The sequence below is a fragment of the Alligator mississippiensis genome, chromosome 9, assembly GCF_030867095.1.
Source record: "Alligator mississippiensis isolate rAllMis1 chromosome 9, rAllMis1, whole genome shotgun sequence".
Taxonomy (NCBI): domain Eukaryota; kingdom Metazoa; phylum Chordata; order Crocodylia; family Alligatoridae; genus Alligator; species Alligator mississippiensis.
This window is the reverse complement of record NC_081832.1, coordinates 38,144,866-38,154,814: the sequence shown is the minus strand read 5'-3', so window position 1 is coordinate 38,154,814 and position 9,949 is coordinate 38,144,866.

Sequence of the window (9,949 nt, the reverse complement as noted above, 5' to 3'; positions counted from 1 at the left end):
TAGCTCAAGAAATATGAAACTGGTTAAATATTTTTTTTAATCATCATAACCTAATAACTTGCTCTCAAGAGAGTTAGGAGGATTGATCTAGTCACTCTGAATTATTAATATGACCTTTTAACAAGACTTGGAAAAGTTCCACGGGACTGGAAAAGAAATAAATGTCATATTAATATTAAATGTGATGTAGCTGTGATGGTGTAGGAATTACATGAGAGGCAAGGATTTCTTAGCAGGATATCTTACCAACTGCATAGTTGACCCTACACCCTTTTGATATGCCTTTATCTCCCGGTAATCAGCTTCTTTTCTTCAGCTTTGTTTATCTGCTATCCCTGAACCCCATGTGCCCCCAGAGGCTGGGGGAACACAGCAAGCTTCTGCAGGCAGCCACAGAGCTGTCAGCGGGGGGGGGGGGGGCTGGTGAGCGCCAACTGGTGGTTGGCAACCACTCACAGATGCTGCTGGCAGCGTCAGCAGTGGCCAGTGGTGATCACAGATCACCCACAGATGCCACCGTCGGTGTCAGCAGCGAGGGGGGGGGGGGAGGGGTGGTGAACAGTGACTGCCCGCAGGTGCCACCAGCAGTGTTGGCGGCACCTTTTTGCAAGGGGTGCATCGCCACACTCAGGGAGTGCATGTGCACCTGCGTGTACCCCTTACACATCACCAATGCTTCTATCCCTGGGAATTTCTCTTCCCCCCTTTTCCAACTGTTTTTTTACTGTGCTGTACTGGCTGCTTCTCCTCAGACCTGAAGACGAATATCTTGTCTAACTATCCCAACAGTGCAGTTGGTCCAGTAAGAGATATCACGAAAAGCTAATAAGATGCAATCATTAAAGAAATAACTTAGGATTGCATAATTAATGCCAATCAACATAAGTTTTATTGAAAATAGGTCCTGTAAGGAAAACTACATTTTTTTTTCTTTGATTGTAAGTTTGGTTGATAACGGCAATTACATTGATATAATATAATTAGATTTGTGTAAGGCATTTAACTGGATAAAAGATAAATGCTATAAAAATATCATTGCAGCATATATTAAATATATTAACACCTATTTAACTGACAGGTGACAAAAAGTAATTATAAATGAGGAAACGTTACCAGGTGGGTCTGGCAGAAATCGATTCCTGATATGTTTGTTATCAACAATATGGAGTACAATATAAATAATAACTGGTAAAATTAGAAGAAGACACACACAAAAATTGGTAACTATGACAGGAATAAATTAGTTGTCTAGCAGTTTGGATTGCTAAATAAGATGGGTTTGTTTAAACTATATACTATTAAAGCTTAGCCAAATGGAAATTGTACTGGCAAAGAGCCAGCTCCACAAAAAGATGTTAGCATCTAGCGATTATAATGATAGAACCCATCTTTGTTATTGACAGAGTTTACACCATTTCCTTCAAGGGCTGTGGGGGGGAGGGGCCCCTTCCCCTCCTAGTGCTGGAAGGGGAGGCTGGGTGGACCCCGCTGGGCTGAGGGGCACATGCCCACCTCTTCTCCCTGTTTTCTGCCCCCGCTACAGCTGAATGTACACATACACATACACACATGCAGGCACACACAGACACAAGCATGCGCACTTTACTCTCACTCTCTGCACATGGACACAGACAGACAGACAGACAGACACACACACACACACACACACACACACACTCTTTCCCCTCACGGGACCTCCCCCCCTACTCTTGATCATAGAGGCAGTCCTCTGCCCCCTCCTCCTGACTGCAAACCGCCCACGGCTCAGTCTCACTCCCCGCCAGGTGGGAATTCTTTTTGAGAGTCAGCAACAGATAAATCATGGAGGTTGTGGCAAGAATTTCTATCCCCTGAACAGTTACACTACCTTTCCATCCCTCAGAGCCCTGTAGAAACTGATTCATGTGCACAGAAATCTACTTCTCATCATCTGGTACCACGTCTAGAAAGTGCTCCAGTAAATGGTTCTAGAGGATGGTAATCTTATTTCTTTTTCCCTTACAGAACACTGCTGGCTCAGGAAGGGTCACTTCTTACCTGCAACAGAGCAGCAAAATGCCCACTTGTCTTCTGCAGCATCTTTCTCTGAGTCCTGTAAACTCACAGCAGAGAGACATCAGCCATTACCAGAGTGGCTTGCAGAGATTTTTAGACCATTTTAGCCTTGCAGGTCTGCTTTGGTGTTTCCTGTAAGCTCTCTGTCAGCACCAGAGCATGCAGAGACACTTTGGTCATCTGCTGTGGAAACTCAGTATCACAGCAGCAGGTCATGTGTCTGACAGCAAGGAGCATTTGCAGAATAGGCTCATAAGAAGTTTCGTATGAAAAGAATATTATAGAGAAAACTTTCAGGGAGGTTTAGCCGCAAGCTTCTCATGTTGATCCACCACTGTAAATGATATGCTCCCTCCTTTCTCTATCAGTACCTTCAGTTTCTATGTCCCCAGAAAGCAAGTCTTGTGTTGCTAGCTAGATAACATTAACACCGTGTTTCACAGCATATCCACAATGTGAGAAGACTCCCAGGACAAAAGCTCAGTGCTCCCCCAGGGCCCTATGTAACCTCACAGTACCCCAGGGTAATACGTTTATGGTTTTCAACTGGTCAAACTCTGCATAGGCATGCCACTTCCTTTTCTGCCCTGTGGGCAAAGATTCTTCTTTGGCAGCATGTAAGCTGCAACAATCATAATCTTTTCCAGCCTCTTCAGACAGCCAAAAGTACACTGGATCACTGTTCTTCACCTAATAACCCTGTAGTTAAGCAGTGGTTAAATCCCCAAAGACAATACCATCTCAGATGTCAACCTTCCTCATTTAGATGTGGCAGTCAAGGAAGTGTGTGCATGCACAGCTTCTTAAAGAGGTCCATGTACTTGAGTATGTAAACATTGTACACCTTCTCCAAGCAGCCAACATTAATGTACATTAAGCAGCCTCAGTGATCCATTAATACTGAATCAGGAAAGAGAAGGACCCCTTTTTAACTGATGTACGGAAAGCTGATATGTATAGAAGTTCCATCAATGGACCTAGCACAGTTCAGGAAACTCCATCACCTTGAAGCCCTGGATTATGTTGTCAACATTCCCCAGAGTCACAAGCCGCTAAAGTGAACCTGCTTAACAGTCTTGTATTCTTGATCATAAGAGAGATAGGGGTTGCCTTTCTAGTACTGAAATGGCTCTCAACTGACCAGTAAAAGCCCAAGTCAACCAGCTTCTAAAGAACAATTCCAATCACTTCAGTGGGCAGTGCTGCTCATCTTTGTGTCAAACTGACAAAATATAGGTGGAAGCTCAGACACAGTTCCAGGAAAATGGCTTTGAGCATTCAGATGTTATGTAGTCTCTGCTAGTAATCCCAACCCCATAGCAGTTTGGTCTCACAGGCACATGTCAGGCTCTCCTATCCAGAACAGGTGCTCTCTGGTGCTCAAAATATTTATGAATACCTTGTGAGTGTACGTGGTCAGTCTGAGTCCATTGCACTGGGTCATCAGTTTACCAGAGTGGAAGCTGGGGTCAAAGCTTGATGTCGGTCCTAGTGCCAGATATCAAGCCAAGGGTCAAGACGACATCATGGTCAGGTGCAAGCAGTTGATCTAGGCCAGGAGGTCCAAGACAGGAACAAAAGCAATCATGAACAGGGGCAAACAAAAGCAGGCACATGGCTCCAAGCTAGAGGTTCAGAGCACACAGCCAGATTAGGAGTTCCAAACAGGCCAGTCATGGCATGGAAATCTGTTGCTCAGACAACTATCTGCTGTCTGGTCCGAGCTTATATAGCCAGGTTGGGCAAGCCTTTCTGTGGGATGACTCACCCCGATTCCCTCAAGCTGGCGCCTGGGACCAGATTTGCCCCAGCTGGGCTTTTGTTCATTACATACCTTCATAAACATAACTAAATAGTTCCCACTACCAACTGCTGGGCCTACCTTCTGTCTGCTGCACACTCTGTATCCATACGGGACTAGCACAGCTGACATCTGTTGGTTTCTCTCATCTGCTGCAGGCATATGTGCATGGTGAAGGTCATGACAAAGCGGGATATGAACAGAATCATTTGGAATCCACATCTGGACTATGGAATCAGCAGAATCATTTGGAATCCACATCTGGACCATGGAAGATGACTCTGGCTGAATTAAAGCATTAAAAAAACGTAAGAGACAAAAAGATGCAAACTAGGTAGACCAGGTGGAAAAATGTATTGTGGGTGGCAATAGCACAAGACTTTGAAACAGCTTGGACACTGCACAATTGCAGTCATCTGCACTCCACAGTTCATTAGCTCTGTGTGCAGACAGGTAACATTTGAAGCACTTGAAATCCCTTTGAAACTTCACATAGTGAGCTAGTCAGATGTACGCACCCTCTGATGTGCTCCAAAAAACCTGTCCTCCCAACTGGAACCAGCAGATACCTGTTCTCCCCACTGAACCTGAAGGCTCCATAACTGCCCACTTGACCCAGGAGATCCCATGCCCCATATCCACCACCAGAACCAGGATTCCTGCTTTCCAGGACCTAACCCATGTACTCTAATTTCCCAGCTTCAGTTGGGGGGGGGGAGGGGGGGGGCTGAGGACCTTGTCTCCCAGTTCACTAGGGAAGTGGAGGCAGACCAGACATGACAGCATTCAGTGACACAGCCCCTGGGAGACAAAGGGCTGCAGCGTTTCACTGGCAGTTTGCTCTGCAACCCCCATCCCCCAGTGAATGCTGCCAAAGTCATTAGGATGTCCACACCAGGCCATAAGTACTCTAACTGGCACTGTATAAAAGGTGGGCACTGCTAGCATCACCACCACCTCTATTCTTGGTGTCTGAAAAAAAAAGTGATCCCTGCTCTGTTCTTTAAAAGCTTCCCTTAGGAAAGGATTCCAGGCTGTGGAACATGTGCGGTTAGAGGAGCTTGTCTGCAGTCCGGACTCAGGTAAGTAAGCCCAAGAGACAATTTCCCCTCTCCCCACTTCCCACAGCACCCTGTGTTGGCTATTGGTTTGTTCTAGATGGGTCTCTGCTCAGCCTGACATTTGTGGGTACCATTGAGGCACTGAATTCTCTCCATGCATAACATACTGCTGAACTGTGTATTCTGCTCTGGGATCCAAACACCTAAAAGTGAGGGTTTGAAGCTTAGTTATAAACAACTAAGTTTTTTTATTGACCTTTACTTATTGAGCAAAGAAGAATCCCAGTCCTAGTACAGTGTTAACCATAAGTTCTTGCAAAATGGGAGATCTGCTACTGTGTGTCAGGGTATAACTGATTAGTGGACAGTGGGGGCTTGCCATTAGAGACATGAGCTGGGAGGCAGGAACAAGAAGCCAAGATCCAGGCTGGAGTCTTTGTTGGCTCAAAGGACCAACTCACAGGATCATAATAAATTCTAGTTTATTGGACGGGATGTGAAGTTACCAATAAAATCATAAATGCAAACTTTGAGTTATGTGTAGTACTGGTCACCTTAGCACATACACACACACATGCACTCATTCATTCAGACCCATGTAGTATAGTGTGTAGTGGCTGTTGTAGTGATTGTGAGCACTGGTGTCAGTATATCTGCCTATCCGAGGCTCTGGAATCTGCTGTTGATGGTCAGCTTCCTTCAAGGTGACGTCTTCTCCAGATCGGGGTTGCCTGCTTCTCCTTCTGTCTCAGTAGGTCAGGTGCTGGATGAGAGGGTGCCACTGAGGGTCATGCTTCCCTGCCTTTTATCCCTTTCTGGCAGACTTGTGTGATCCCCCAGCATCATCTTGGCTACGCAATCCAGAGGTCGCTGTCCCACGTGGGTCTTGAGTAGTACCTGACAGCTGTTAGTCACAGGGGTCTCTGCCTGCTGGTACCTAGAGTTCTGGGAGTCCAGCCTTGACTTATTGACTTAATGGCTGTATTGTTATGGGTTACAGGAATAGTTCATAGAGTGAGTGGTCAGTTCCAAGAATCAGTTCTTTAGCTTGATTAGCTTAAAATGGAGTTCCTTTAGCTAGGTTATTGTCTGCTGATGATCATCATTCACTCACATTCACTCAACAGATTTTATCACTTTACAATTATAATTTCAATGCAGTTTTAACAATGGGCCAGGGTGTAACTTCATTCTATGGGGAGTATATTCCTTAAGAGTTTAAAAGTATAAAATATAAGATGCCATGGTAAAGGCAAGACAGATGAAATATGAAAATGCACTGTGAGAAATATATAAAAATGCAATGTGAGGTAGTGAGGATCAAAGGCTACTGGGGACAGTAAGTGAGTTAGGTTCGCACAGGATATACTTACAGCTTTTGCAGTGGATATTTGAGTTCTTTTGTTTTCTTTAGTGACACTGAGCTGAACTGATATGTAGATGTATCTTGTAGGGTTCTCCTACAGAAAGCCACTTCAGCTTTCTGGCTTGCTCTGAGCCTTGCCACACCCATGCAATGAGTGTGCTCATTCTCTGCCAATACTTAGAAGGAAAATAAATGCACAAAATGAGGGGAGAAGGGGAGGGGTGCAGGCAAGAAGGGGCTTCTGTTATATCCATGTCCAGAAGGGAAATGTACAAAGGGGGCTTTCTGCTACAACTTGATCAGAGGAGAGGAGGGGTTCAGGATTAAGAAGCTGAGAGTCAGCAAATAGGGATCTGGACTGGAGTCAGGAGCAAGGAGCTGGCAGTCAGCAAAGAGGAGTTAGGAGCCAATGGGCTTCAGGAGCTAGGGGCCAGGAGCAGGAGACAAAGATCTGGACTATAGTCAGGAGCCAATCTGGGGGTCCCCAACTATCTGGGCTGTTTATGTGAAAGGCAAAGATTTCTTACGGTGATCTCTTATTGAATCAACTATATAGTTGGGATAGAGTTAGACAAGTTTTCAAATGCAAGATATTCTTCCTCAGGTCACTGAGCAGAACCAGGAACCAAACACAGCCAAAACAGAAACCTGGCAACATCCCAGCACCCATTACTGCTGTGCTGTGAACGTGAGCACAGTGGGGGTCTGGTGTGGCTGCAATACCAAGTGCTGTATGAGAGTAGCCAACTACTAAACACCACTGTTGGATGTCAGTTCCAGCCATGGGTTTGCATGGCCAGTTGTTGGGTGGTGCTTACCCCTGCCGCAGCTGCAGGGGAGCCCTGTGATGGTATGAAGCCAGGTGGCAGCATGTGAACGGTCTGGCTGGACAGGTGTATTACAGAGTGAGCTGAAGAACACAAAGGACTCTTGTGTCTGTACTGACCTTGCAGAACAGGGTGATCCATGGACTCCCACTTGGCCTTTGTGAACTCCACTAGTACTTCTGTCTGCTCAGCAATTGCCATGTAGCAGGCCTTGGCATCTGCATGTCATCTGGCAAGCCACATGAAGGACCAGTGGGACTACTTGATCCTGTGCCTAACCATGGTGATGCACTGATGACAATACATCCACTCTTCCTCCTGCCACTCCTGAGTCTCTTGTACCCAGGACTGGCTGGCCACCACTAACAAGCTTAGCAGGTCCATCTTTGTGTATGTGCAGCTCTTCCTCTGCCTGGCCACTCTCTGGGTCACTCGCTGGTACCACTATCTGGTGCCAAGGTACCATCATCACCATTTGTAGGTGTCTGGCCTGACAGTAAATAAAAGGAGCTCACTGTTTGTTTGCTGCTGCCCAGACAGCACACAATCATGTGAGGATAAGGGTCATGACCCCACAACCAAAGCTGCAGCTCGCAAGGCAATCAAGGCAGTGGACAGGCTCATTTGACCTACTGACTCTCACCCGTGGAAAGTTCGCTCTTCCCTCTGCTCTTCTTGCTCTTGAGAAAACCAAGGTGTCCCCCTAGGTAGGCATGACCCAGCAAGAGCAACTGCTGTATACAATAGCCAGCATGTGGCTGGAGTGAGAGGCTCAGGACCGCATCCTGTCTGCCCTAACTTTGCAGACAGATAGCGGTGGACTACCCACCCTGACATGGGTTACCAGAACTGCCCACAGGTGTTCCCACAACCCATACCAACTCCCCACTGCCAAAGGCGCATGGCAGGCCTTACACCATAACACTGTTCTCAGGCAGCCTACCTCAGGAGGACACCATAGGGAGGGCTACCCACATCAGCAAGTGGCAGCTACCAACAACCACCACACTTGGGGCATATTCAGAACACAGCTACCTGCAGCTCCACCAGTCGGTGGCAGCAACAGTCATTCCACCAAACCCCTTTGGCTACTGCCTGGTGTCCAGGTACCCGTGCACTAATGCCTAGTGATATCCAGGCAGAGAAGCAGTGGCCTTCAGTGCAACTTGACATGCCCAAAGGCATACTCCACAGCTATGCAACACCTGCTGAGGCACTAGTTTAACAGTTCCTTCCTGGCATCCAAGTGCCCTGTGTATAGCTTCATGAATCAGGGATAAAACAGATATGCTATGCCTCTGATCAGCAGTGGGGTGACAATCACTTCCTCCACTTTAATGCTGGCAGCCCCACAGTCAAACTTTCCCCGTTCCATCAGATTCAGGAGTTCAGATCTCCATGAAGGTGGCCTGGGACACATGAAAGTTCAACCACCACTGCTCACTGTCCCATGTGGGCAGGAGGATGTGCTCATGTCTCTTGACTTGAAATGATGGTACAGGGTTTGGAGACTTGGACTGTTGCAGCCTTGTGCTCATTGGCTACATAGGGGATGGTGACAAAGGAGAGGTAGAGAAGGTGGTAGAGGTGCCTAGCTATGGCCTCAGCCATTCAGGATCCACATGGACAGAGAAGTGCACCAGCTGACACAGGAGATAGCTAGTCATAGTAAGGAAGGACTTATAGTGCAAAACTCTCTGCCTGGACAGGTGCTGAAGGGTCAGGAGCTCCTGGTGCTGTGCAACCAGGGTTTGCATGGTGAAGAGGCAGTAAACCCTCATTCTGAGTTCTCCAGGCTCAGAGTAAAACATGACTTTTCCAGAAAGGAAATTGACCAGGCATTCTCAGCAAAATAGTAGGGGTGCAATCCCTGGGCAGGCAGCCAATCAGTGCTTTTCTCTGAGTTTGGCACAGAATCTTTGGAGACTAGGCCACTGCAAGGCTTGCTGGGATGTGTGCTCAAATGGGCCCCTGGCTGTGGAGTACATACTGCCACTCACTGGAATGCTGTGTTCAGTAGGTTTGTATAGGACAGGGAGTGACTTACTTTCATTTTGTTTTTCTATGGTATAAATGATATTGCTAGTACCACAGTATGGGTCAAAATTAAAAAAAACACAGCAACGAAGGGGTTAAAGTTGAAATGACTATTTTGTATATGAATTAATGTGTGTAGTTTTGAGCCAACATATCTACCATTAATTTTTCCATCTCTTCCAAGAGCAGTAAGATACACACAGTAAAGTTTATTTTGGTACTTGGTATACTTCACTCCCATTAAAAATAAATTAATCAGCAAATTCCTCCATAGCTAAGCCTTCTTTTATGTAAATACAACACAGCTGTAATGAATTACAAGGTGTTATCATCTCACATACTGCATAATACTTCACACATAAGAAGTTTCTCTCCTCAGCTCAGTTTGCAACAAAAGCATCTTAAATAAACTGAGAGAAAGTTGTTTGGTCTGTAATGTTTTCACAGAAGTGGGATATACCTCACACATATAAGGTTTCTTTATATGACTCATTTTATAACAAGTTAAACTGAGGAAGTTTGCTTTGAAAAAAAACTAACAAAATGACTTTTTTATACAAAGAAAAATTCACTAGTAGTTTGCTCCCTAAACTACAGCTCAAATGCATGGGCCAGTGTTTGGGAGATCACGTTCTTCATCCCACTCATCTCCTGACAGGAAATATGATGACTAGCACTAACAGATTCAAATAGCCTGGAAAAGGCAGCTTTAGGAGTGGGAACATGCATAGTCATGGACAGCTTCAGGGATATTCAGACTTGTATCAGGAATAAGAACATTTGACACACTATAATTATTACA